Consider the following 27199-nt stretch of genomic DNA (forward strand, 5'->3'; position numbering starts at 1 on the left):
ACTGCCAGTGTTTCGTTCTGATCACAGCACTCTTCTGCATTGTATTCTATAGCAGGTGGCTTGGCTGGACTATCCTGGGTTTTCTTTTCCAAAGCTTTTAGATATTAATAGTTTTGCCAATAAATATCTTCATACCTCTGATTAGCGATTTTGTTCTATTTTAGTATTTGTCTGGCACTAGCAATCACTGGGTTTTGCTTTTAATTGTAACGGCTGCTCTAGCTGTAGAGGAATAAAAATAGTCTCAGCCATATGCATAGGTCAAGGGGTTGGCTACTTTTTCCTCTAAACTGTGTCCAGGCAACTTATTTCTCCAAAGCTGTTGGTCTAAGCAAGCACTTTTATTCCGGAGATGAAAGGTGAGTGCCAGGTTGCTGGGCTGCATTGCTTCTCCATCTCCTTTCCCCATTAGCAACTGGGACCGGAGCACGCCAGTGGAACAGGCTGAGCGTGCCTTTGCAGCACCACCGAAAATCCCATGTTTGATTTGCTCACTTTGATGGTGTGTTCACAGTCATCTTGCCACGACTCTGATCTTCTCCAGCTGCATGGCCCTTTAAATACCCCATTTCAAATAGGAAGGAGAAAGCGATCTGGTGGGGCTCTTCCCATCCTTAGGATCTGCGCTCTTATTAAGGCTTTCCCTTGCTTATATCTATTACTTTCTTCCTTTCTGAAGGAGTCAGCTTGATTCAGTACTTTTGGGACTTGGTGACATTAATGTATCTGTTTTATGTAACACGGAGTCATTATTAACAGAATCCTAGATCATAAAAAAAGGTATAACGAGAGACAAGGAGGGTTTTTCCCCTTGAAGATAACAGCAGTCATGCTGGAGAGGAGGAGGGCAGGGGTCAGGGAGCCGCTGCCTGATTGGGCGCTCGGGCGCCGCATTGACATTTCTGCAGTTTCATCAGAAAGTCTAAATAATCCATGTGAAAACTGAGGGTTATTTACAGAAGATATATACGCACTGCATGAGCCAGCGAGATACCGAAGACATAATCTTGGCTCTTGGTGCCTGCCTTTGTACGGCGATACCCCCGCTGCTGCTGCTGCCGCCGATGTGAGGACGTGGTCCGCCAGCCGATCCACGCGGCCGTGCGGGGAGCTGGGGTCACGGGGGAAAAAGCACAAGAATGGGAGCATATGAAAATGAGAGGAATAAATGACTTCGAAGGGCAGGAGGAAAAACAGTTAGGCAGGTAGGCAGTGTTAGTTGGCGCTGCTCTAGGAAGGAGTGAGGCGGAAGGTGAGGTAACCTTATCTCAAGATATGCCTGTGCTGCAGGCTTCCTCTGGGAGGAGTTTAAGGTCTTTTTATTGCAGAGTGCTGCTCCCCCCTGCCACCCCACCCTCTATCGCATCTCTGAGTCTTTCCCTGACAAAATCTTTTTATTTTCCGTTTCGAGCATGCGCTGCCCCTAAGCCAGGAGAAGAGATTGGAAGGAGATTTCGGTTTGCGGAGGGCTCTAACCCAGAGACCTTGCAATGAGAAGGAGCTGAAGTAGCAGTGGAGGCTTTGACAGCCTTTACTGCTGTCCCCAAGGGCCGCCCATTGGGATTGCCCAGTACTTCTTCTTGCTTTCTTCCTGCCAGCCTTCTGGGCCAGAGAAATTACCAGTCAGTTCATGTATTCTTGATTGGCATCTAATATTTTTTTCTATCTTCAATTTTTAAACTGGTACTTATTTACAGGTAGCTGAAATGCCTAATGTGCTTTTCAGATCCGTGCTTTAATATTTTTGCATTTGTTAGTAAATTGGTTTTGTTTTATATAAATTGACGTGTGAGTGTTTGGGGAGGGGGGGAGGACTTGGGATGTTTTCTATAAGGTTTTATTAAAGAATCACACACTCTTATAATCATACAAAAGGAATAGCAATTATACTGTGCACAGCGTGACAGCTCCTTTTCACCCCTGTTTCAGCAACGCGTTTGCTGATCTATTGTACTGTGCAGTGCGAGGTGGTTTGTGTATTCCAGCGCGGGGACAGCGCAGCCCCAGCAGCGGCAGCCCCCCCTCCTGCGCCGAGCCCACCACCCGAACCGGCGCGGCCCGGGCGGGCACGAGGGGTCCAGGTACGCGCCCGGGCGTCGGTGGGCTGACGTCTCTGCCCAGAGGCCCGGCAAGGACGTGTGAGATTTTTCACAGCATGCCATGAACCAGTTCTAGAATTCAAACTCGTGTGGGGCCAGAATCCGGAGATGCTCCCCATCGTGGAAGTCTGCAGGCTTCGGGAGCCACTCAAAGAGCGGGTGCTCGCAGGTAAGGTGTCGAGTGGGCCGCTGTATTAGGGACCCCAAACTCAAGTACCTCCTGCTTTCCTGTCTTAGTCAGACAGACTGAATTTTGCTATTAATGTTAGGTAAATATTAAATAAAACAAACCTCTTGGCTTCTTCTTTAGTTATGTGCCTATTCCACTGAAGGTTTGACAGCTGAAGTATTCTGACTTTTGCCCTCTTCTGTACACTTAGGGGTTCTCTTGTGCGTCTGTTCTCTTCGTTCTGTTCCTGAAAAGGGCGCAGTCTTGAGCACAGGAGCTCCCCCTCCTCTGGGGGGTATGCTGGGAACACTGGTGTCAGGACACAAACCACCTTCCTCGCTGGATCCTGACACCTTACTGCTGGCTGAGATCTCAGAGTGGTGCCCGTGCTTCCTCCCTTTCCTCTCAGCAGTTTTCCTTGCGAGGGAAAGCGTAATGAATTAACCTTCTGTACGTTTGCAGAAACCAGGTTTCTGAGAGAGGAAGAAGGCAGGGTCCTTTCCATGCAGCTAGACTGGGAGCCCCCCCAAGGGGACGTTTGGCTTTGGAGTGCAGCGGTCAGGCTGGGGCATCAGCCCGGTGCCTCGAGGTGCCGCACCCCGGCTTTGGGTGCAGCCGTGGGTGTAGGTACCTGCAAGGGCAGAGGTGATGTGAAGTAATAACGCCGTCACGGCCATGAGCTGAGCTCCCTAAATCGCAGATTTGACACAATTATGTATAGATTATTAAAACTAACGTAGTTCCTATTTTCCTTTATGTGCTGGTCGCTAATACTTAATGCTTTTCACCACAACAGTGAGCAGTAGAAATGTTTTTTACACTGAAGGCCGAGCTTCTTACGTTGTTAGGTGAGTCTGCAAGCAGGAGCTGTAAGGAAGCCACCAAGTAGCATGAGACAAAACCTCTCCAACAAAATCTTGGACTGTCAGCGCTACATGTGGGTAACTTGGTGGAAAACCCATGTTTGAAAACCAAGCTTTAGGCCTCAAACTGCACGCTTAGCTGAGTTTGCAAACGAATAAGTTGATTCTCTGAAGCAAAGCACATTCAGAGCCATTTGATGTTTTAGTTATAAACCCTTCTTTCAATTTGCTTTGAGATTAAACTTGGCCACAAGGTCACAGCCTAGGGGGAAATTTTGGAACAATTTTCAAAGCAGTTAATTTGGATATTTTTCAACTATTTAAATGCAAATACAAATGAATAAATAATTTATGCATTGCTTTAACTGAAAAATATTTTAGTTTAAGAATACACAACTTGTCCCACAATTAGTATGACTTGTCTACAGAGCAGCTGGCAGTTTGGAAAAGCAAGTTATAAACCTGGGAAAGGGGCCACTTAGCACTCCGTACCTTCTCAGTTGTGTTTACCTTCGTATCTGTTGCTTTGACTGGACTGTTACAGAGTGAACGAAACTGTGACAGTACAATAATATGCACTTTAAAAAAAAGATTATAGAACATATTACAAAGTTATTTAAAAATCATTATTTTCCTGTAATAAAGTTCGATGATATGTTTATGTAAGGCTTTAATTCCTGGAGAATTCCAAGCTGTGGAGCCAGGCCTATCAGCAGGCTAACGTGACAAAATGATGTTAACGTTAGGAGTCGTGCGTGTGTTTACACCAGCCGGGGCTCTGCCAAAGTGCGGGCAGGGTTCTGGATCCGCGGTGATGCAACCGCCATCTGCAGAGAGCTCCCGGGGCAGCCTGCGAGGGGGGGCCCGGGGGGCCCCGCGGGGCTGGGCAGGGATCCCGCCGTGGCGGGGCGCAGCACCGTCTGGGGGGGCGCCGTCTCCACGCCAAGGCTTAGTTTTTCCTCCCGCGCGTGTTGCGAATCTGGACGGGCATCGCGTTTGTAAAGAAACCGCTCGCGGCCGGGTGGGCTCCTCGTGCCACAGCTTGACGTGAAGGGGAAGTTTTCCCCAAAATGTGCGCCGAAAGCAGATGAGCTCTCCCTGCGTGACCGCGGGTGCAGAGCCTCACGCAGTCACTCAGGACACACATGGAAATCATTTATTTTCAGAAAAAGTTTTTAAAAGTTTGCAGAGCTACACTAAATTGATAGAAGGTTGAACAAAAGTGAGGGTATTTTAGAAAAATTGGAAAGTGACCATGTTGTCTGTTTTGTTTAAAAAGGTTTTCTTTTGAAACAGAACTCTCTTACAAAAAACCCACAGGCTGAAATTAAAGATTTTGCTTTATCAAACCAAAAATATTCTTTTAGTTTTGTTTCAGGAATATAGATGTTTCCATTTAACAGGAAGCCCAGCTTTCAGGCTCCAGTCTTTGTGGTCAGTCATCACAGCAGGGCTAGGCAGTCTCCCCGTCCCTGTCCCCAGGCGTGCGGGGCTCGCTGTGGCCTCGGGCTGGGCTGTTCCTGCCGGGCGCCCGGCTGTACCCCTCTGGGGACACCGTCCCCCCCGGCTGGTTCCGCCGCTGACCGCGGCGGCAGAGCTGGCTCCTTTTCCTTTCGCTAAGGCCACAGCGGGGCGTGGGGCCTTTCAATTGCACTGCACTGAATCCCTTAATCTCTTTAAGTAGCTCCCCCGGTCTCATCTCATCACACTCGTTACCTCATGTAGCATCTATATCCCAATCCTAATCTGGAGGTGAGAGTAAATAGGTTGTTGTGGGGGCTCTCCCTGCTTTTATTCTACTTGGGTTTGTTGTATACATAAGGAAACAAAAGCAGCAGCAGTGTTGGGGACGCACCATGAGGCTGCGAGCGCTCTCGCTCCCTTTGGCCCTGGCAGGCTGTGCAGAAGGACATCGCAGCACCGTGACATGCGCCATCCCGGCAAGGAGCCCCGGCTCCTCCTGCCCCGGGCTCCCGTAGGGCCGGGGGAAACGCTCCCCGGCCTCGGTCTGCGATCCTGCCCGCCGCGGTGGGCGGCCCTGGCCGGGCTCGAGGCGGGCAGCGTGCCTCGCGGGCCGGGGCCGGCGGCTCCTCCGCCCCGACCGCAGCGCTGGCCCCCGTGGCCGGGGCTCGGGCAGGTACCCCACAGCTGCCCCCGAGCTCGGGAGGGAAACGGAGGCTAACCCACGTAAAACAGCACCGCCAGAATCCTAACAAGATTATTTAACTTTTAAGGGGGGGAGGGGGGGTGGGAAAACATTTTTTCATGCATTTTTATTGATTTTCAGTATTGTACAAAACCTAGCCATGTAAAGCAATAACACGGAAAAGGATGCAGTCATTGAAAAACAATTACAGATCAAATGCCCAGTTCTGGAAGTCGAACGCACATGCAGCCCGCTCCCTCTAGCTCAGGCACGCCAAGGGGTAAACCCCAGGATTTAAAACTTAATAATTAGATGTCCTGCTGCAATGCTGCACTGGTGGCTTTCCTCCCTGAGGTGCCAACAGTGGCTCTTTCCCTTGGGCAGTCAGTCGCCGTCTGTCAGTCCCTCCTCTTTCCGAGCCATCAGCGTTGTCAGGAGGCAGAGCCGGGTGTGACCCCGAGGAGTGCCCCCGACCAGAGCCACGTTTGTGGGAGGGCTGCAGCAAGCGGAGCAGCACGCTCCCGCCGGCGGACCCGTGCCCCAGCCCCGGTTCCTCACGCAGCAGTCCCAGTGCCAGGTAACACGACTTCGTCTGCTGCGTGGAGCGGGGCTGTGCGCTGGGAGCCACGGCGTTCCTGTGTCGGGGTGTCGGTTGCACGAGGACACGAGTCCTACCTACCTAAGCGACGTAAAAACCAAAGCAACAAAAACCCCTCTAGGTTACCAAAGTATTACTGTTGTTTTGCCAATTGCATAATACAGTTCACAATTTGTTATGAATTGGCATAAATAGGAATCAACCTACAGTTAAGAAAATAAGTTAAATCGCATTTTGTGAAGCATTATTCTGCCTTTTTGAGCCGTTTGCTGTCGTACTGCTAACCCGCCAAATTCAGTCGTTCACAACGTGCTCGGTGCCACCGGTGTGAGTTACGGAGGTTGTACCATGGCCTGTGCGTGCAGGGTGCGGTGGTGCTGGGTGCTGCGGCCGGGTTTGGGGGAGCTGAGTGTCCTTCGGGAGCCAGACTGCCGAGCCCACGTGAGATGCTGGCGGTCACCGGGCACGCGGGAACCGCCACCCAGAAACGTTGGGAACGTCGCTGGCTTAACAAACAGAATTTGTGGCTGGTGCTTTGGCCTTCAGCACAGCAGCCCCAGCTCCCAGGATTAGCCGCCTGCCAACAACTGCAGGCGAGGAGCGTGCTCTCCGGGGCTGCAGGGGAGGTGCAGCCCCCACAGTGCCCGGGCTGGAGGATGGGACCCTCCTTCCCACGGCTGCTGCCCTGCACCGGGAGCAGAGGGCTGGGCTGGAGCTGCCCGAGCGCGGGAGCGGCGGCTGGGTGGCAGGGCCGGGCGCATACAGGCTAATAATAGAACCAATTACTTTTTCTCCGTTTTCATCTCAGGTTCTCAGAACGCTGCTGCGTGTAGTCAGACAAGCGCGATCTGGGCGCAGCCCTGCCCTGGGAATATCTGGTGTAACTGCGGGCGTCCAGAGGCGCGCAGCGGGGTGGGACGGCGGGTGCAGCGTTCAGTGGCGGGTTTTGTCCCGGCTCGTAGTTCTGCGACTTGTTTGCGGTACGGGGCGGGGGGGGGGATGCTCCCTGCTCCCTTCCTGCAGCGCGGGCGCAGCGCCCGGCACCAGCTTTGTGGCACGGATGCAGCTCTGGAGCTTCAGCGCCTTGGAGATAGCGGATTTGTCTAAATTTGCCAGTTAGCCGTGGCGGATCGGGGAGTGCAGCACCAGTCCTTTCCCTCGCTGCTCACTCACACGCTCAGGCATCCTTCAGGCCAAACCACGCAGCCTCTGCACCCTCCAGCGCCTCCGCGGGTATTTCTGACAAAAAAAGGAGAGTCCTCAAGCCCTCTCTTTTGAAACAAAAGCTTAATGAAAGGGTAGGCATGCCCCCGTCTCGGCGGCAGCGGCCGGCTGTAATTCTTGGCAGGGTGCGACATGCCCATCCTCCCGCATTAGCGTGGGGCACGAGGAATTTAGCACGGTGCTAATTGTGATCAGACGAAAACAAGCAGCCTCAGTATGTGGGCATGGAGCGGGACAAAGCAGGCGCACGCGCCTGTCAGCGCCGTGCCCCGCACAAAGGCAGGGCAGGGTGCTGCCCGCATTGCTGCCCGCGGCGGGCCCGCCTCTGGGCAACCGCCGCCGCGCCCCGGGCCTGCGCCACGCGCTTTGTTGCCGGGCCGGAGAGAAGGTCTCCGGTTTAATTTAGTGGCAGGCGTTGTCAGATGCTTTTCCTTTGCCAGACGGGAACTCCGCTGCTGTAAAACCGAGGCAGCTGCCGAGGGTGAAAGCCCCCCGGCCGCCGCAGCCAGGCCAGAGGGATTCCCGGGTCAATCCTGAGCCCAGGAGAGGCACAGACCCGGCAGAGGGACAAGCCCCATCGCCACCGGAGCCCCTTTGCTGGAAAAAAAAAAAAACAACAATTTGTGGTGGGGATCAGAGCCGTGTCTCTCCTCCCACCCCCGCCACCGTCCCACCGGCTGCGGGAGGCGAGCGGGGGCCGCTCGCGGGGCGCAGGGGGGTGCTGCCCCCCGTCCCCCCCAGCAGCTCAGCCCAGGCGCGGAGCCTCGGTGCTGGAGGGGACGCAGCCGCTGGTGCCCTCGCCCCGCGCTGCGGAGCCGGGGGGCACGGGGAGCAGGGCAGCTCGGCCGCTCCAGCCCCCGGGCACAGCCCTGGGCAGGGGGAGAGCAGCTTCGGCAGCCCCTCCCCTCGCCGAGGGCAGCCCAGACTGATGGAAGGGATTTCCTGCAGTTTGCAATCGGATTTGGAGGATGATCCCCCAAGGTGGGAGGTGTTTGCTCCCCATTCTCCCCAAACCAGTGGGATTTCTCCCATCCATGGCAGAGCTTTCTTCTTTCGCCTAACCTGTCAGAGGAGGGACTCGTGTACCCTGCTGTAACTAACCTGCTCGCAGCAAAAGGACTGTTGTGTCATCTCCAGTACCTCTGTGGGGACTGGGGTGAATCTGTCCTCAAAATATCCGCCAAAATCCAAGTAATGGATCCTGCTACATGGCCAAAACAAGAAGCTTTAGCTTTCTGTTCCTCTGCTCTTCCTCTGAGGATTCCCCAAGGATGAGGGATGCACTTCTATGTGGAAAAAAAAAAAAAAAGAAAAAAAAAAAGAAAAAAGGCAGATTTAGGACTTAACGTTTCCTCTCCCACTAGTCCAGATGGTACCAGTACCAAGTTGTTCCCCAAGCCAACCCATTTACTAAAGCAAGTAAATATCTGCCTTTTAAAACAAGGCAGGTTTAAAACACCTGGTTAAAACCAGGATCCTCTTCAACCAGGGACGTGCACTTGCATTTTATCTCCCAGTCACCGAACTCCATGAGTGTTTTCAGGAACAATTCTCAGTTAGTTTTAAACTTGACTTGCCTGAAAAACTCTGTGTGTTAACTTCATTATCCATGTGTCACTTCACTATCTCCTCTTTCCAGGTTATTTATGAGTATGCTGAAGCAGCGCAGAATTTCTGTTCCCCTCCTTTGCTAACATTTTGTTTGTACCCTTTTTTCCCTATTTTTTTATCAGGAATTCACAAGAAGATTAATCCTCCTTACTTCATGACAGTTTAGTTTCCTTAAGAACCTTTAGTGAGGGATGTTCTAGAAAAGCTTTTAGAAAATCTGATTCCCCTGTATCAGCCCAAATCTCCCGTATTAGCAGGGCTGTTTCCTCCATCAGACCACTCAGATCTATACATATAAACTCTTCTCCTGGCTTTGAGACTCCTCCCCAAGACACCGTGTTTACTCATCTCTGCTAATTCAGATCAGTCCGACAGTTTTCTACCATTTTGCCTGTTCTGGGAATGTGACTTTCTGGTCTGTAATTCCCACAATTGCTCCTAAATCCTGTTGTAAAGATCTGTCACCTTCCGATCCTCTGATACAAAGGAAGAAAGTAAGTTCAGCAATTTCATATTTGAGCTCTTTCAAAACTCTTGAGGGAGTACTGTCTGCCTCTGGTGATTTGTTGCTCTGGTGTATGAACCTTCCTGACCTCCTCCATAGTGAACAGCCCTGCAAAGAATTAATTTAATTTTGCTGCTGTGTCCTTATCTTTCTTAATTCCTTCCTTTACGCCTTGATCATCCATCGGCTGTGCTAGGTGACTGACAGGCTTCCTGCTTTTGTGTTTGAAAAGTTTTTATTAGCTCTCATAACTCTTAACAATTGTTCTTTGGGACCTGTTTTGGCTTGCCTTATCATGGTTTTGCATTTAGCTTGCTAGATTTATGCCCTTTTCTATTTTCATTGTTTGGAAACAACTTCCATCTTTCTGAAAGTATAATTTTTATTTCAGATAGCTTCCTTTTTCTGTTGTTTATGTTTAAAGCAAGCTTTGAATCCGTGCTGGTTTAGCCTTTTGCCTGTTGTGTCTCACACATGGTCGTGTCCCATCGTTGGGTCACTGTGCACCACCCACTTTCAGGCTAAAGCCGCCCGAGAAGGAGAAGGAGAAGGAGAAGGAGAAGGAGAAGGAGAAGGAAGGAGAAGGAGAAGGAAGGAGAAGGAAGGAGAAGGAGAAGGAAGGAGAAGGAAGGAGAAGGAAGGAGAAGGAAGGAGAAGGAAGGAGAAGGAAGGAGAAGGAGGCTTCATTATCGTCAGGGCTCTGCCTGTGACCCAGCTTCTCAGACTGACAAGTTGCAGTCTCAGCTGCAGAGTGACCCAGTGACACTAGAACCGTTGGCTGGCCAGGATTTCTCCCCCAAACCCATGCTAGAGCTCTGCGTGGTTCTTCTCCCTGTCGGGTGCCATCCAAGACTGGGGCTGATATTCGAGTGGTCAGACAAGACTCTTGCCAAGAAAGAAAATGGTAAAATGCATGCAAGTGTAGAGGCAGGTAGACAGAGGAGTAGCAAACTGGGCGGAGGCAAACAGTATTTCACTAGGATTCTGTAATTCCTATTCATAAATTCCCAACAGGCGTGACGGCAGCAAGAACCGCCATCGGAATGGAAGCGTTCCCGTCCTGGACACCTCCCGGCGCCGGTTGCATCGCACCTCCTGTCCAGGCATCCACCTGGATGCCAAGCTGTGCACTGGAAGTGGTGCTTTTCTTTGGGAAGCAGAAGGCTTCTCACGAATCCAGCTGTTTTTCCTAACTCTTCATTGTGTTTGTTTTCCTTCCTTATGCATTTACTCCGCTGCTTTTTAGGTGAGAAACAGTACTGAGCTGCAGTGGTTAGAACAGAAAAATAAGACCACTGAATTTCTGTCTGCTGATGGACAGGTCAGAGTCCATGGTACAGATAAACTCACAGGTCTTCTATTGGCAAGGCCACCTAAAGGCAGCTGATACAGTCTTTTCTATATTAAGCCAGGAAGCTGGAAAGTGCACTGGAAAGTGCAGCTGTCTGTTTTGTAGAATGCAAAATGTACCTATTGTATAAAGATGCTATATTTATTGTATAAAGTCAGCTTTTAGTTGCAGGAGAGGTAGAACAGTTGGGAATGTTGACTGAGTTGGAGCTGAACACAGATTAAAAATAATAACAACTCCATGCTGTAAAGAAACCTGTGGTTCTTTTGGTGCATTATTCAAAAGTCTTCAGGATTCTTTACACCCTTCATATTCTTTCATTTGCAGGCATTGATCTGGAGAGTTTGTACCAACTTCTTCCAGGCCGAATAGGAACCGTCTCCCCTACTCCGCTTGCCGGCGCTGAACCTTGCGACACCATCTCCACATTTCCATACTGAGGTAGGGAGATCTTCTATGACCTAATTTTCTTAAGCCTTGGAGAAGTGATTTCTGTGTTGGTAGCCCTCCTGGGATGTGTAATGTAAATAACATGGATTAAAAGAGATGTGATTACATGTAATACAGCCATGCTGTTCTCAGGCAGAGATTTGAGAGTTCTTTGTGTCATTTATCCTCTGCCACTCTGGTGAGCAGCAGTGGTCGCTTGCTCTCTGGGCTTTTTATGAGTGCCATCCGAATGAAGTATTCCTTAGCACCTGGCTTGCTGGTCAGTAACGTTGGCTCATCTTATTTTCAATGCAGTAAGATGAATGAAAATGTGTTTTTTGAGCAAGACCATCCATAGATTTTTTTTTTTTTTTTTCTAGATGTTTTCAAGCTGATACCTTGTCAGGCTATAGTTCTATGGGAGCCGGTGAGGAAACATCGGGCTCTATTGTTTAATTATTTATGTTGACCATAACTGTTAGTTTCTGTCATTAAAGAATAGACCAAATGATCAGTGCCCTTGGCTTAATCTTGGCAGGAAAACTGTCCCTTGAATTTCTGTCATAGTCAGAGGTGTAAGGAAATATGAGAAAATAACGAGACTCCTGAGCTGTTTCATTTTGTATGTGAATTGTTGAAAGTAAATCATATTCAGATGATCTGTTTCAATTCTTAGATATTCAGTTTCCCAAAACTACGGTAAATGATGTGCTGGCAGAAAAAACGTCTTGCCGAATGCGGGAAAAAATATCCCTTCACTTCTTACTAGTGTCTCCACCATTAGATTTGGCACTGAAAAAATACCAATTGTCCAAATGTAGTAATTTCATTCAGAATTATTTTTTATGTAACTAGAATTCACCAAGTCACTGCGAAGTATCTAGTTTTAATACATCTGTATATCTTCAGTCATTATAAAGTCATTCATAGTATCTGGGATACTCCATAATATCGAACTAACCTTGTGTAATATCGATAGCAATAGAAAGATTAATGGTAGGCTTCAAAAAATACTCATCAGTATCCCCAATCCAGATGAAAAACTGAGAATTATAAGTTTGGAGTTGGATTTTTTTCCTCTATTTACTTTCCGGGGTTTTATCCTTTAAGGAAGCTTTCTCTCTTGCTTTCTTCATACGTTTTTATCTGAAGTATTTTGTTTACAACATGAGTACACACTTCAATTTCTTGAGAATCATCAGACTTAGAAATTAAATGGAAACCTTGTGAAATTCTGTAATGGGCAAAGACATTCGTTCTCTTTGCACTCTTAATATCTTAGAGGATCCTGGGTAAAGCATCTACTTTTTCCCATTTGGTGAGGAAACTTTTCAGGCCTTGGTATCCTTTGTGTTGGGGGTGCATGATGTTCTTCAGATGGTGTAAGCTGAATCCAGTGATTTGGGTGAGGAATATTAACACTGAAATCCCATCTTCCCAGAGGTCAATATTTTTGACTTTGATCTCAGAGTGAGAGGGAAGGATGGGTGGAACACAGAGAGAACAGAAGAGCAAGCAGAAGGTAAGAGAGGTGGAAGAGAAAGGAAGATAAAGGAGGCTGAAATGGAGACAATTTGAAACATTTTGGAGAGATAACACATGCAGTTCATTGTGACTTTTTCACACTAATATGTCTTGACTGATTTTGTTGTATTGTAAATTGTAAGTATTCTTTAAAAACAACCAGCATCTACAAATGGAACCCATCTGGGGACCAATCTGTTTACTGTTTTCATTAATGACTGTGGCAAAAAAAGCAGAAATACGCTGAGGGGATACCCCGACCTCACAACTGCATCAGATTGGCCATAGAGTGGGAAGGTTGGACTGTGAGAAAGTGAAACCAAACCAGCCCTGGTATATGGGTGAAACAGAATAAAGATGGCCAGCAAACGTATCAGATAACTCTGTGGACAGTTGGCTCGAGCATCTTAGTTAATTGAAACTGCAGGTTTAATTCTACTGAAGAGACGAGTACACATGGCGCAAAGCAAGCCGTAGGGGATTCGCGGGGAAATACTCCACACGAGTGGAAATGAGGTAGAAGCCTGTTTCCTTGGTGGTACGTAGGTACACACAAACAGCACTAAGCAAGCAGGTTGCTGTGCCTGTGTTGTTACTGAATAATCACTATAATATTATATTTAATTTATTTGTAGGGCAAATGTGTAAAAATTGTGTAGTTGCTAGAATCCAGAATACATAGCTGATTTCGCTGTATCCACTGCTTTTTAGCTTTCTCTTAATTGTTAGAAACTTTCAATTTGAAGCTGTGAGTTTTCTCCTGAGATGAGTTTTCAGTTTAAGCAAAACTGTGCTGTATTTCAGGATAACCACGCAGTAATACAAATGTCTGTTACTAAGAAATATTTCTGAGCTACATAAGCACTGAACAGAATAAAGTTTGGCAAGGAGAAAGCCTTAGGAGGAAAATAGTACTTATAAATGTGGGTAAGAAAGCTGGCTTTTGTTTAGCAGAACTGTAATTTTTAAAAACTGTACACTTGATGCAAATTTATTTTACCAAAGGGCAAGATACTGTGAGGCTCACTTGCCTCCAAGAAGAGACCCAAATCTTTAGCAGCTGCAGGAAGGAAAAGTGAGGCCCAAGCAGTGTCAGTAGAATATGGCTCCGCTACCTTCCCTTGCAAAAAGGAACTTTGTTCTCTGTGGTCGTCTTGGATTTCCCTTTGGATTTACAATAGACTTGGTTATTAAACTGAAGGCTTTGGTTTCAATCTAGTGTGGTGAGGAAAATGCCATTGTTCATATTGATGCTATAGTTGTCATAGAATTTATTATAGGCTATTCTTATAATTACCTGTTTATCGGCTAATTGCTCTTCAGTAAGTGCGAAGGAAGTGGAGAAAGTGGGACTAACACTGTATTTCAGAGTGTAAGGGGGCATTGTTAATAACACCCAGAACTCTAATTTTCTGAAGCTGGCGAGTCACATCCTTTCGTATCACTGGGATTTCTTTTTAACACCTTGCACTGGAACAAACAAGGAGTAACAGAGCCCGACTTCAGAGATGCCGGCTCAGAGGAAAAGCTTGATAGGAATATTTTTGTTTTCCAGGGCACTACATCAGCCCACTGAGGTTCCTATCAGATCCTGCCCTCTAATCCCTCCCTATAGCTGCCGTGGCACCAGCCCTGCTGCACTTGCAGGGCCGCACCTGGGGAAGAGCCCCGGGCACCCGGGTCCCGCGGGAGCCGCGGGCGGGCTGGGGGCCGGCTCGCCTCTGCCGGGCTGGGTCGGTTCGTGGCCCTGGGGACTGCCCCATCCAGGGCAATCCGTGCTTCTGTATCAGAGGGCAAATAACATCGGCGCTGCAGGTTTCTCCTTGAGGGAGACAGGTTTGTTTTGCAGTCAGGCAGTGGAGCACCTGCTCTAACTGCAGGTTTTACTGATGGCAAGGAAAAGGCTGGAAAATCCTTGGGTTTTTTCTGGGGTTGGCAGGTATCGCCTACAGTTTGTTCTGTTCATTGAGCAGGTAAGAAAAGTACTTAATTACTGGTAAATATCTCAAATAGGAGATTCCCCGCCTAAAGCCATAGCCTTTCTATTTACTAAGATTTTTCCAGGTTTGTTCTTCAGCTTCAGTATGTCTTGATCCTCTGGCATAAGAATATAATGTGGTTTTAGTAACTTTCCTCTATTTTATTTCAATACTGAAAAAAGAGTGAGAATGTATTTGTAGCTCATCACCTGGGTGATATGATGGCATATATGATAGACAATTCTCGTGGGATTTCCCAAAATACCTGCTTTTTCAAATGGCGCAAGGCTACTTAAGAAGCCACTGTGATAACATGGTTTTATTTCAGTGGCTCCAAAATTGTCTGGTCCCACATCATAAATAGTCCAGCCATGGTCAGTAGGAATCCCTAGGAAGCAGCAATCATTTCACCACTATTTGCAGCATTTACAATTAAAAGTTTAATGATGAGGACTGTTATAATCTAGGATAATGAATGAAGAATCTTAACAGTTTCAGTTTGTTTATCTAATTGTGAAGGTAGATTAAACCACACTGAGTAAGATTACCCAGCATGTCCTTACCATGTGTAAATGAGAGGTTTCCTTAAACATTAGCTGATTTGCTGCTTGTTTTCCTTGCTGGAAGACATGGACATATGGCAGGTGTTGAAATGCATGAGAGATTTTCTTCCCATTTCTTCAGCAGATAAAAATCTTTAAGTTGTCTGTCTTTAAAGCATTTAAGCTATAGGCTCTTAGCTGGTGTAAGTCAGCTGGAATTGGTGGAGATACCTCACTAGACACACAGAGAGCCCAAGAGCCTTTGAAATGAAACACATTTTCCTTTTTCCCCTGCTAACATTCCTGTTTCCCAGAAGTACAAACCGCACAGCCCCGGGGAGCTCAGAGCGCTCCTGGGGCAGTGGCTCCTTGTCGGGGTGCTGTGCTCGGGCCGTGGCCCCGCGCACGCGTCCCTGGGCTCTCGCCCCGGTTCTGACCCCACGCGCTGGCACACCCCGACCGCACCGCCAGCTCTGGGGCTGATCACAGAGTCCTCCTCCCCACGCTCAGATCTGCCTAAAAATCGTCTTGACAAATCTGTAAGCTATGCCTCTGATATTTAAAGCCCACATACACCATTTAAAAATAAAAATCACACAAGGTAGGTTATTTAAAATGTTTCCCTCTGATAGATCCTGATGAAAAGGCCATGCTTGGATTAAGTCTCTTTATTCTCCACAACCACATGACAGGTTAGGGGACATTAGCATTAGTGAAATAACTCGTGGAAGAAATGCCGCAGGAGCTGGAGGCGCCAGGACAGCCTCCCGCGGCAGGTCTAGCGCCCGCCCTGCGGCTGCCGGCACGGTGCCGCGTCCCCCGTGTCACCCCACTCCCCCGGGACGGCCCTCGCCTCTAGCTGCAGGACCGCTGCTGCTCTTTCAGAACAGGAGCAGGGATGTGAACGAACTCAAGTGCTTTTAAAAGTTTATGTTTGCAGGCACGGAAACTTTTTTCTGATTAAAGCCCGCCTAGTAGCAGTAGTGGTAATTACGATATTAACAGCAGCCAGAGCAGGAACAATGAAGACTTCTCTTTCTGGCCGGCTGCTGGCATTTCTTTGAGGCTCTGTAAAGACAATGCTGCAGCATCCTTATGCAGACCACTGGCTTCGTAGCAACTGTCTCCTTGGAGCCTTGGCCCAGGAAAGGGCATGCATGTGTCCAGGCATCTTCCAGGCTGCAGGATTTTCTTCTCGTCTGGTCCCAGCGCTGTGAGACCCCTCCTTTCAGCCTGAGCACCGTTTAAATACACCATTTGTTTTCATTATAGGTTTTTATCTCTCTGCCTTTCATTCTTGTTAATGAATTTCTAGGGTCTGATTGGAAAACAAAAGCTAAATACAAACATAAAAAGCAATCTGACAAAGGACACTGCTAAGCGTCTGGCAGGCTGTGCCGCAGCGGCTGCAGCGAGGAGATGGCCATTTGCTGATTGCCGGGGGTTGACACGACTTGGTTAGTATGCTAATCTAGTCCTCTGCGTTTAACATTCCGCTCAGGTCTGAGCAGGCTCGGCGAGCCCCGGCGCAGGGAAGGGGTGTCTGCCTGGCAGCACGGACCGCGCGCTGCCTCCGTGGCAGACGTACCCCAACATCGTGCCTGCTCCTGCCATGCGCTCGCTCCCCCTCTTGCGCACCCCTCTCCCCCTCCCGCCCTCCCTGGTGCACGCACACATACATACCATCCGAACAGCTTTCTGCAAATGCTGAAAAACATGAAATGTGGAAAAGCCATGTATGATTGGCTCCTTTCTCTGCCTCCGCGTCCCCAAAGATTCCCACTTTAATAGACCATGTGTTTCTGCTGCTGGAGAAGCCCAGAGTGTAACGTGCCAAAATTCAGCAACAATGAAGTAAGACGGAGTTTAATATCCAAAACAAAGAGATGGCATTTTTGTAGCTCACTTACAACACAGCAGTCATAAGATGGTTTAAATTTCCCTCTATCCTCTCTCCCCACCCAACCTCAGCCCAAGAGAAAGCCAACGTTTATTAAAATCCATTCGTTCAGGACAGCAATCAGATGCCCAGGTGGGAAGGAAAGCTCGCTCCTGGTATTCCCGATGGCTGTCACCTTCCCTGTGTGCTTGGAGGCAGTGAGCTGCAACCCCCCACCTGGAGCAAGGGGGTTCCGATTCCCAGATTTAAGGAAGGAATTGATTCCAGAGCCAGTTCCCATGGTCAGGTCCATCAGGTCCTGCAGCCACAGGAGAACTTAATTCCTCAAGCTCCCTTTTCTTTGTTTTCGTAACGTCACAGCGGTTCTGGAGAGGCGTATGGAGGATCGTCAGCCTCTGCTTGCATTCAGAGGATTTCAGAAGTTGCATTTTCAGAGAGCAGGTCAGATGTGGGCAAAAACGAGTCTCCATCTGACACATAAGCAGACAAAGCTGTTTAACCTCTGAATTATAGCACAGCTCCATAGTTCTCTCTTCTGTTGTTTCATGCTCCAAGCAAACTGCTCCTTGCAGTTCTCCCTCCTGGTGCCAAGCACGTATTCCAGCTGCAGCTCGGCAGCGCGGGGAAATTCCTTCCAAGTCCCCGGCAGAACAGTCGGCGCTTTCTCCGGAGCTGCAGGCTTGATTGTCCTTGATTATTTTATTTCTTTGGCTCTGATCCAAGATGTTCCCTGTCATCATTTCAGTGTCTTTTCTCATAATCCCTTTTCTAAACATCATCATCAATTAACTGATTCTCTCATATCTACAAACACATGCACACACACGCAGGCGCGCATGCACACACACTCCACTGAGTCTCATCAGTGTCTTTTTTGCCTTTAAGTATAAGAAATTACAGCTTCTCATTAGCTGAAGAGCGTGTTTTGAAAGGCTTTGTGTTTACTCACTTTGCAAGTGATGCTGGCGCTTTTAATTATTCTCCTTTTGCATATCATAAGCGAGCAGCGAGCTGCTCCAGCCAGCCCGGGCGACGCGTATTCCCAGGAAGGCAGGAGGAAGGGATCGCGTTTTACCTCACTGCTGCTGCTTTCTTCCCTTTCTGTCAGCCAGCCAAGGAATCCCCCCAAAGCTCTTACGTAGCAGATACCAAAACCGTGAGTCACTTTTCGCTCCCGGAGCAATAAGTCCACCGCATCTGTGTGCAGAACGGCGAGCGCAAGGCTGGGAATCTCTCCAGGCTGCCGGCGTGCCCCGGCACCAGTTCTCCAGCGGTGACTTTGTTTTTCCTGCTCTTGCTTTCTCTCCTCAGCTCCCTTGTCTCTTCATTCCTTTTCATGCCGTTCCCATTTTCTTCCTTCCTTCCCCTCCATCCGTCTCCGTTGCTGGCAGCGGCAAACCCAGCAAGATCTGGGTCCCTCTCGCCTTCTGTGGATTTTTTTTTTTTTTCCTTTTTTTTTTTTTTCCCCCCCTGTAACTGCAGCAGCCTTTGGCTGCTCACTCTGCCAGGTTGGATCACCAAAGACACACGACTCGCTCACAATGAATAATCAATACAGATATTGATCTGCGGAAAATGTTTGTAAATTCCTGAAAGAGGAATCGGGAACAGCGGGACAGGGAGGCTTGTGGGGGACGACAGGGTGCTGCGGGCAGCGGCTGCAGGCAGCGCCTGGCCAGAGCCCGCGTCCTGCCGCCTCCGAGGTGACGGGTGCTGGAATGCGTGCGCGGGCGGCGGCGGGTGTGCGTGGGGGCTTCTGTATTTTCATTTCTCTACAGCTGCTTCCCCCGAAGAATCGGGAGGCGAGCAGCTGAGAGGCCCCGTCGGTGCCATGCCTTGGCTGCGGTCCAGCACTGTTTTGTTTCCATCATCACACGCCACTTTTAAATTTGCATAAATACAAGGGTTATTTTCCCTTGTGCCTCCAAAAAGATTTAGGAAGGTGGAAAAGTATTTCTGTGAGGAGGGATTGCTGGGTTTCAGGATTTACTTTCAAATCCATGTATTTGCAAGGAAGGGAGGCAGAGAGGAAAATAAAGGGCAATCAGAAGGACTTGGAGAAGACAGAAAAGCTGTTTGAACGTGGAAGAGCCACGAATTGCAGAAAAAGCCCCGTTCTCCAGCGGGGACCCGCGGGTGCCCCGTTTGTGCAGGTGCAGAGTCAGGTCAGACGGCTCCGGCCGGGGCTCGCCCCATCGCCCCGTGCGCAGGCCCACGCTGGCCGGGAGGTGGGGATGATGGTGGAGCTTGAGGCTGCTGCAAAGGCCGGGGTCGGAGCCCTCTCAAGAGCATCCAGACCCCATCCTGGGGAGCCATCTCCTGCCCCCCTGCCCACTGTCTGACAGCCCGTGGGCTGTGCGGGGCACGGGGCAGGTGACACTTGCCCGCTTTGCTCCTGGCGCAGCCAGCCCTACTCCTACTGCAGCAGTGTCCTTGTCGCGTTTCCTCCACCTCCGTGCCTCTGGTTTTCCGTCTTTCTGGGGAAAGGCACGTACCGAAGGTATCGAGAGACACGGTGTCGGGGTCACTGAGCATTCAGCCCCCTTCCTAATGCTTGAGGACAGCAGCGCAGACCCCAAGGACAGCTGAAGGGCCGTGGGGGTGTCTGCTACACCGGCCGAGCTGGGCCAGCGCCGTGCCAGCGCCGTGCCAGCGCCGTGCCAGCGCCGTGCCAGCACCGTGCCAGTGCCGTGCCAGTGCCGTGCCAGCACCGTGCCAGCGCCGTGCCAGCACCGTGCCAGCGCCGTGCCAGAGCCGTGCCCCGGCCCGGGGCCGCCCGTGGTGCCGCCTGCCCGAGCGGCCGGTCGGGCCGGTCACGGCTCCTCCGACAGCTTCTGGCCGGGTAGGGCCCGCCTGTGCACACCCGCACGTGCCTGTGCACACCCGCACGTGCCTGTGCACACCCGCACCCCCACGCCGTGCCCCACGGCCGGCGGGGAGCCCGTGCGGGGCCGGCTGCGCGGACACCCCGCCGCAGCCGCCTCGGGCGAGGCTCCGCGCGGGGATGCGATTCCCGCGCCGCCGCCCCGGGCGCAGCTGCCGGCTTTATCAGCCCGCGCCAGCAGCGGGGAGCCTGAGCGCGTCCATTCTCTCTCCAGCTCCTGATTAGCTCCCGCAATCCAATTAGCAGAGGCATTTATATCACAAGGGGCTGAGGTGCCCCTGCTCATCACGGCGGCTCAGAGCCAGTCATAAATTCTACCGACACTACATCTTTCCCGTGACATGGATTAATTACAGCTCTGAGCCTACAAGAGCAGGTTTGCAAACAAAGGTGCCCATGAAATAAGAATTTAGAGAAGGCAAAGCAGAAGGAGTTTCCCGCCCGTGAAGGATGAGGGGTGGCACGCTGGGCGGCCGGGGCCGGGGAGCACACGGAGCTGGGCTGGGGGAGGTTACGAAGCCTGTGCCCATGGCTGTAATGAGAAATTCTTCGTAACCTTTCTTTGTGTGCTCTGCAGCAGTGCTGATGCTGAAAGCAAAGCTAGAAGAGCCTTAATAAAATTACATTTTTCCACTTGAGACGTTGCAGGCGCTCGCCTGTGGCATCGCTTCGAGAGGCGAGTGAGGTGCTGGACCGTCGGGAGGGTTCGGCGTCGCAGAGACCGGTGCTTGCTCTCAGGGACCCAGCAGCTCCTCCACATGCAACCCACCTTTTTCTGATGCTCCTGCTCCAGAAATAGCTGTTTTCTGGTGCCCGAATATCAGCTCTGCTCTCCCAGGGCAGTATTCTCGGTGTAGTGTCAGCCCCACTGGAGCTGGGATTTTCCGCAGTGGTGCAAGAGCAGGTTGGCGAACACCCGGAGAGCAACGGGCCGAGGGACAGGTCGTGTCCTCACGCACCTGCGTTCCCTGGTCCCGGGGCTCTGTGTCCCCCCTCTCTCTGGTCCCAGTCCATCCTGGTGCCCCCCCCGGCTGTGTCCCTGGGTGCCAGCTGCTTCCCCGGCTGTGTGAGCACTTACTCACTCCTTACCTCTGCTTAGCTATCACAGTCTGCTGAGCTGGGACACTGCACAGGTGTTTGATCTGGGTTTTCCCAATCATATGCCAATTTAACAATTCATCTAAGTTATCTATCCACCAATCAGTTCTTAATTTAGGTATCAGTGGTTTTGTTGTTAAGTTGCCATGCGTTTATACTCTTGCCTCTTATTGAAATATAATTACTTAAGAAGTCCACAAAACTACCTTTTAAATGCATGGGTAGATAGGAATTTTAAAGACATGAAGATGCATATTAAATTTAATAGCATGTCAGCTCCATTTGATCTATTTACTCTGGTCTGCTGACAGATCTTCTGTGTAAGCAAATGTGGTTCCTGCTGATAAAAGCGTTTTGGTTTGGGTTTTTGTTTGTTTGTTTTTAACTAGGTGAAGGTAGCTCTAGCCAAAGTACAGATCTGTCTATGAAACAGTTGTTCCTTCATCGAAAGGAAATACTGTCTAATCGTTCAAAACAAAAATTCTTTTGACGTTTGTATAGTAGCAAATCTTGCATTTACTGACCAGTACATTCACTGTTTGTGGTCAGCCAGAGTAACTTGTTCCCCGCTGGTATGTCCACGTGCCGATGGCTGTAACCTACAGCTGGACAAACCCAGGCTGGAGAGAAGGGGGTGTTGGCAACAGATGGGGTGATGAGCCAACTTACGACTGATCTCACAGATTCCTATTCAGCTGAAGTCTTAGCATTAATATTTATGCTTTTCCTTATGTATATTTTTATATAAAAAAAGCTGCGACACCAGCTTCATATCTAAATTTGGGGATGAAGTCATTAGACTGTGAGCTCACAGCATTCCCTCTGACCTTAAAATCAGTTCGTCTGTAGATCTCAAACAGAGCTGGATTTGGTCCTGGTTCAGATTTCCTTGGCTTTTGTCGTTTTTGACTCACACGCCCGATGTGTCATCACTTTGGTAAGATTGCTATTGCTACGAGTTTATTTTCCCATGTACAGCCAAGACTTTTCCTTCATTACTGTGTAATTTGACTTCTAATACGACTTTCTTCCACATTTTAGTGGACCATAAATTACGCTGGTACGATTTCTTTTTAACAAAACTCTGACATGGTCTTCCTTCCTGGTCAGAGTAAAATGGCAAAGTGACCTTCTTCCAGCATAATATTTTTATAGTTATTTTCTTGATTAAAAGTGACTGAAAATGTTTTGGCATATCTTCTGTCTTCTTACCCCCACAAAAATGTAATTTAAACAGAACTGATAAAACACATCCATACAAACGCGTTTTGCATTTTTTACCAGATCTTACCTGAAGCCCATCAAGTGTTGTGATTTGTTTCTTTATGTTGTCTATTTTAAGATTTTTGTTTCAAGTTTACTTTTTTGTTCCAAGTTTTCATGTAATTTGTCACGTTGCCCTATATGTTCTTTGACTGACTAAATGAGCAATTTAACCGCATGCGTTGAAAACAGCGAAGTGCATTGCAGCACTTTTTAACAGAAAGCACTTTGATGCTTTTTTAATGGAAAACGAAGGCTTAAAAACAATATACGAGTGATGTCAAAGTAGAATTTGTGGGAATTCTGTTTAAAAAAAATTCTTTTAGTCTGATTTGAGATCAGAGGAAAATCGTAAGTGTTCTGTGAAACAAGAAGCCTCCGTCTGGGCCAGTGTCAGCTCTTGCCTGTTCTGTGGAGGGCGGTGCTCCCCGCCCCGCGGCCCCGGGTGCCTGGCGGGCAGCCCGAGAGCACCATCCCGGCCCCGCTGGGTCACGCAGCAGCTGCTGCCGAGGCGTTTTGTTGGTTTTCAGGGTGGGTTTACTGACCGTCCTGAGATACGCACGTGGTTGAAACGAAACACAGAAAGCACTCTTTTAAGAGAGATCTTATGCAGTGAAATTGGAAATATTAATCCTGTTTCTACGCCTTTGGGTGCCTGACCCACCCCGAGCTAATTCCTAAACTTGCTGAGGATTCTGCTGGTAGGACACGGTGGTGTCCAGCGACTCCTAAGAATCGCTGCATCAGGAGGGGCCAAAGTGTTGAAGGTAGATGGGTGCTGTGAGGTTTTGTCACTGCCTTCATGCATGGAGTCTCTAGTGGGAAGGAACTTAGTTAAACCTAAAGCTTTTTTCATTTTTATTTTTTTTTCCCTAAGGAACAGCTCTTTGAAGTTGCCGCACAGGGATTTTTCTAGGCTGGCGCTGGCGGCAGCGCAGCTCGACACGTCCACGCGCGGAGCGTCTCGCCCCGCGCCGGCGATCGGCCCCCGGCCCCGTGTCTCCGCGTCCGGCCCCTCTGGCGCATTTGGTCCGTGCCCCCCTCCTGAGAAACGGCATTCTCTCAGCTTCATTGCTGCCCTGTTTAATGTCATTCCTGTGGCAGCCTCCCACTGCTGTTTCCTGGATTTCAGTCCAGAAAAGTGCTCTACAGACTTGGAGCTGTCGACACCCGTCTGGTGTGAAGGTGTAAAATCCGTACCGTTCCCTCGGGATCCTCGGTTTGTCTCCAGCGCCGGAGGGAGGTGGTGCTTGACCTACATCTCAATTTGCCATCAAGTTGCTTAGTCAGTACAGAAAGTGTTCTCTTTCTCGATGGGTGACTTTATTCTTTTAAAAAATTGTCCTGCACGAATTCTTCCTGAAAAATACAGTTTAGAGGGAGTATTGTCAAAAATTCTGTCTCTCTCTATACTTTATTATCCCCTCATTTTTTTTGTCATTTAACTCCAATTATGGGATGCTAAGTGCTTTTGGAAATTTCATTGTTAATATCTTCTTACAGTGCTATTAACGTAAATCAACGTTAATAGTGTCCCAGCAAGTATAAAAGCAATCAAAAATTCAGTACTCACGAATCATTCTGTAATTTCAGCATAAAATGTTAATAGAAATAAAATCCAATACCATAAAATATCAGCAAATTCAACTTTAAATACATGTGATGAATGACTTTACCATTCTGCAGCATCCCGTGGACTTCCGCAATGTGAAACCTTTTATTGGCGAAGGTCTAACACACACCACTCCCTCCTTCAGCGCCTTTCCAGCACAAGGTGTGGGGGGGATCTTACTTCTCCAGAAATTAAAAATCCATCTTCACTTACAATGTGGCATCTGTATTCAGGTGTTTAGTGGTAATAGGAAGGATTACTTGGTATCTGTTAACTTATTCCGGCTAATAGAAACTCACTGCTTCTTTATTGCCATCAGCCTTGCTTGAAGAGCTTCAGCTGCATTACCTTTTATTGAGATTGGGATTTTCTTTCAGACAAATCTTTTAAATTGGAATTTAGTTTGTGAAGATCCATCGGTTATTTAAAGGAAACTGCTAGGAGAATGGTATAGATTTCTGAAGAAATACAACTGTTGGCCTGAAAATTCAAATTAAAATTACCATTAAAAGGAAAACCAAACCCCCAAAGTGGTACATGAACAATTGTTAGGTATTTAACCTCTAATTTATCAACTCGTCACTCTAGAATCTTTTGATTTTATTCTTTTAAATTCACTTGTTTTGATGGATTTGGGCTATTTGTGCTTTAAAAACATGTTTAGGAACCTTTTACCGGTAGAGGTAGGTATAATACCTGCAGGCAATGCAGGGTTCGGTCTCGTTTCTCTAAGTTGCCAGACAAGAAGCACCCTGTGAGTCTGAGATTTCTGTGATCCCAGAAGAAGAAAGCGACAGTGAGATACCTGTAAAGAGAGTTTATTTGAGAAAGCATCTCCTCGTCATTATATAGAAACCTTTTCAGTCCCTATTCCCTTTCTCCCCATTATCTCGGCGCAACGTCCATGTCTCCAGTCTCTGGCTTGGTCTCATTCTGCTCTCTTGGTTCTCTTTCTTCGCTCTCCCCTCATCTCACGGGTGATTCCTCACCTGCAGATTTCCGCAGTACAGCTGTACAGTAGAGTTTTACAGACCCTTTGAAGTCTGAGCAGGATTTTTCTGGCATTTATAAAATACTTACAAGATGTTAGGAAAGTTTCTGGTATCTCTAGGTATCTCATAAAGGGTATCAGCTGCTAAACTGTTCTGTCATCGCTGCCTTTGCACCCGTCCCCGCGAACCAGAGGCATTTGGAACCTTTCGGTTATTCTATTTTGGATACATGTTGCCTGGAAAGTTAACGTGAATGTTTAAGAACTCAGGCTGTCTCATAATTTGTATCCTCATATCTTGCTAATTCTTTTATCCGGAACTTCTAAAAAGAATTTGCATTATAATAAGGAAAAACGGCACATTTATGTGAGTATTACTTTAATTCTGGTGACATGGCAGAATTACCAAAATCCTTCTTCAATTGGACATTTATGGTCCTTACATTTCTGTAAACCCATGGCCAGAGTGTCAGCTAACTCAGGACTCATCCAAAACCTGCAAACCCCAACTAAACTGGCTGTGTCGGAGCTTGGCCTCGGTGGGTCAGGGCAGCATCGCGCCCCAGAAGCCGGGTTTCAGTGGGAAGCCACTCATCCAGTTATCCCACCTGACCTCAGGAAAACTATTTTCAGCACCTGAAATAACATGTAATCTAGTCTGTAAACGCTCCGTATTATTTATTGCTGGTTTAATACAGAACATTTTTCTTTTTGAAGTAAATCCGAAATCAAAGGCTCTATTCACTGGCGTAGCTACATGGTTTTCCTTTGAATTCAGCGGACACTGGATCAGCCCTTAAAGCGGGGGAGCCTTAGTTAGGATTAATGGCTTGAAACCTGCAGAAGCACTTTTGTTAGCGTTTGAGTTAAAAATTTTCCTGAGAATTAGGTTTTTAAGATACTGTGTTAGAAAACTTCTAACATTTCCTTTGGTTCCTCTTCCCCTTTTTCCTGTCTTCTGCTGAAATGGAAAGTTATTCATCCGGGTAATGTTCAGTGTGAAACTGCCCGTGGAGCCCCACCGGGACGGCAGGCAGGAGCGGTGAGCATGAGACCTTGCTCCGCATTTTGCCGTGCCAGGACGTCTGTCTGCCTCGCGTTACAGGGGCGCGATACCGCACAGCTTCTCAGTTCTGCTTCCAGAGTAAATCAGACTTTCTCCTGGCTGCGACTCAACGGTCTGAACTTAAGATGCTGCTTCTTCACCTGCTTGGGTTTGCAGATTCTGGCCTCCACCTCATTTGTTGGAGATCACAGTGTCGTAAGAATAGTAAGGGAAAACCAGTACTCTTTTTCAGCTACTTTTTTCAGAATTAATGACTTCAGTAAAGATTCAGTGTCGAGTGATCAGTCCACATCTAATAAAATGTACCAGCTCAGGTGGTGGAAGCCCCCATCTTTGCCATTAAATCCTGGGAGCTTCACTCCAGACCCGGGGGAGCGCAGGGAACGCCAGCTTCTGCTGACCTCCAGGACACCAAACTCTGCTCTCGCCTCTACGGGAACCTCAAGTTCTTCATTTCTCTTGAACATAACCAAGAGCAGAGGCTTGCCAATGCTCTCCACATTTGGCTTTGTAAAAAGGAGAGTCAGAGGGGATCCTGCCATAATGATATATACAAGGTAGCTGAGATGAAGATTTCACCATATTCAATGAAATAATATCAATTAAATATCAGAACAAGAAAATAGAATTCTGAAAAGACAAAAAATAGGAGTTTAACAGTAATTCAGCTGGGGGGTCCTCTGTCCGAGACCCCTTAAATCAAGGTTTGTGTGTGCCTTTTGCAAGAGGTGACGCTTTCAGAAACACCAGTGAGGAGGTCTAACGTTAGGAGTCACGTCGCTTTGGGTCCCATCCTGCGCTGCCTCCTCTGACAAACCTGTTGTGACGGCTCAGAGTAGCCCCGGGAGATTCAAATCAGTGCTAATTGTTAAGATTCCTCATTCTTAATGGGTGTTTGTGAGGAGCTGAGTTCTTGCAGTCAAAACACAGATCTGTGAACTTTTTTGAGTAGTATGTAGAGAAAAATGGTATTTCTCCAGATATTTCAACACTTTCCAGTCCACCCTCGGGTCCAGTTGGTAATTGGAGACTTTCAGTGTTGTTTACCTTCTGTTTTTAAGAATTCCCGATTCCCCTGCTGTCTCTCGGTGCGGCAGAGCAGTGAGGTGCCTTTGCTGGCAGCAGCGGCTGGATGGGCCACGTCCGTCCCGGGGAGCTCTGCCGGCCGTTGGGGTGCTGGGCGCTGCCGGCCGGGCGTGGGCGCGCTGGAGGGAGCGGCGCCGGGGCAGCCCGTGGGCTCCAGCATCCTCCCCTGAAGGAGAGGGCACACCCCGCGTTTTAAGCGCAGTAGATCACCATATTACGAGGAAGCAAAAGAAACAATCTTTAATCCTTTCAAAGCCCA

The 27199-nt window shown here is 48.7% G+C and overlaps 1 protein-coding gene across 2 annotated transcripts in view; it reads left to right on the forward strand.

Moving 5' to 3' along the window:
- The window catches only part of ZFHX3 (zinc finger homeobox 3), a 545789-nt gene that overhangs the window by 257669 nt on the left and 260921 nt on the right, over positions 1-27199 (forward strand). For both annotated transcript variants that reach the window (XM_042797341.1, XM_042797342.1), the window contains one exon: positions 10894-11007. The gene's annotated coding sequence lies outside the window, so the exon portion shown is untranslated. The remainder of the gene's footprint in view (positions 1-10893; positions 11008-27199) is intronic.

This window comes from Tyto alba, unplaced genomic scaffold, assembly GCF_018691265.1.
Source record: "Tyto alba isolate M040663 unplaced genomic scaffold, T.alba_DEE_v4.0 Super-Scaffold_26, whole genome shotgun sequence".
NCBI classification, from domain to species: domain Eukaryota; kingdom Metazoa; phylum Chordata; class Aves; order Strigiformes; family Tytonidae; genus Tyto; species Tyto alba.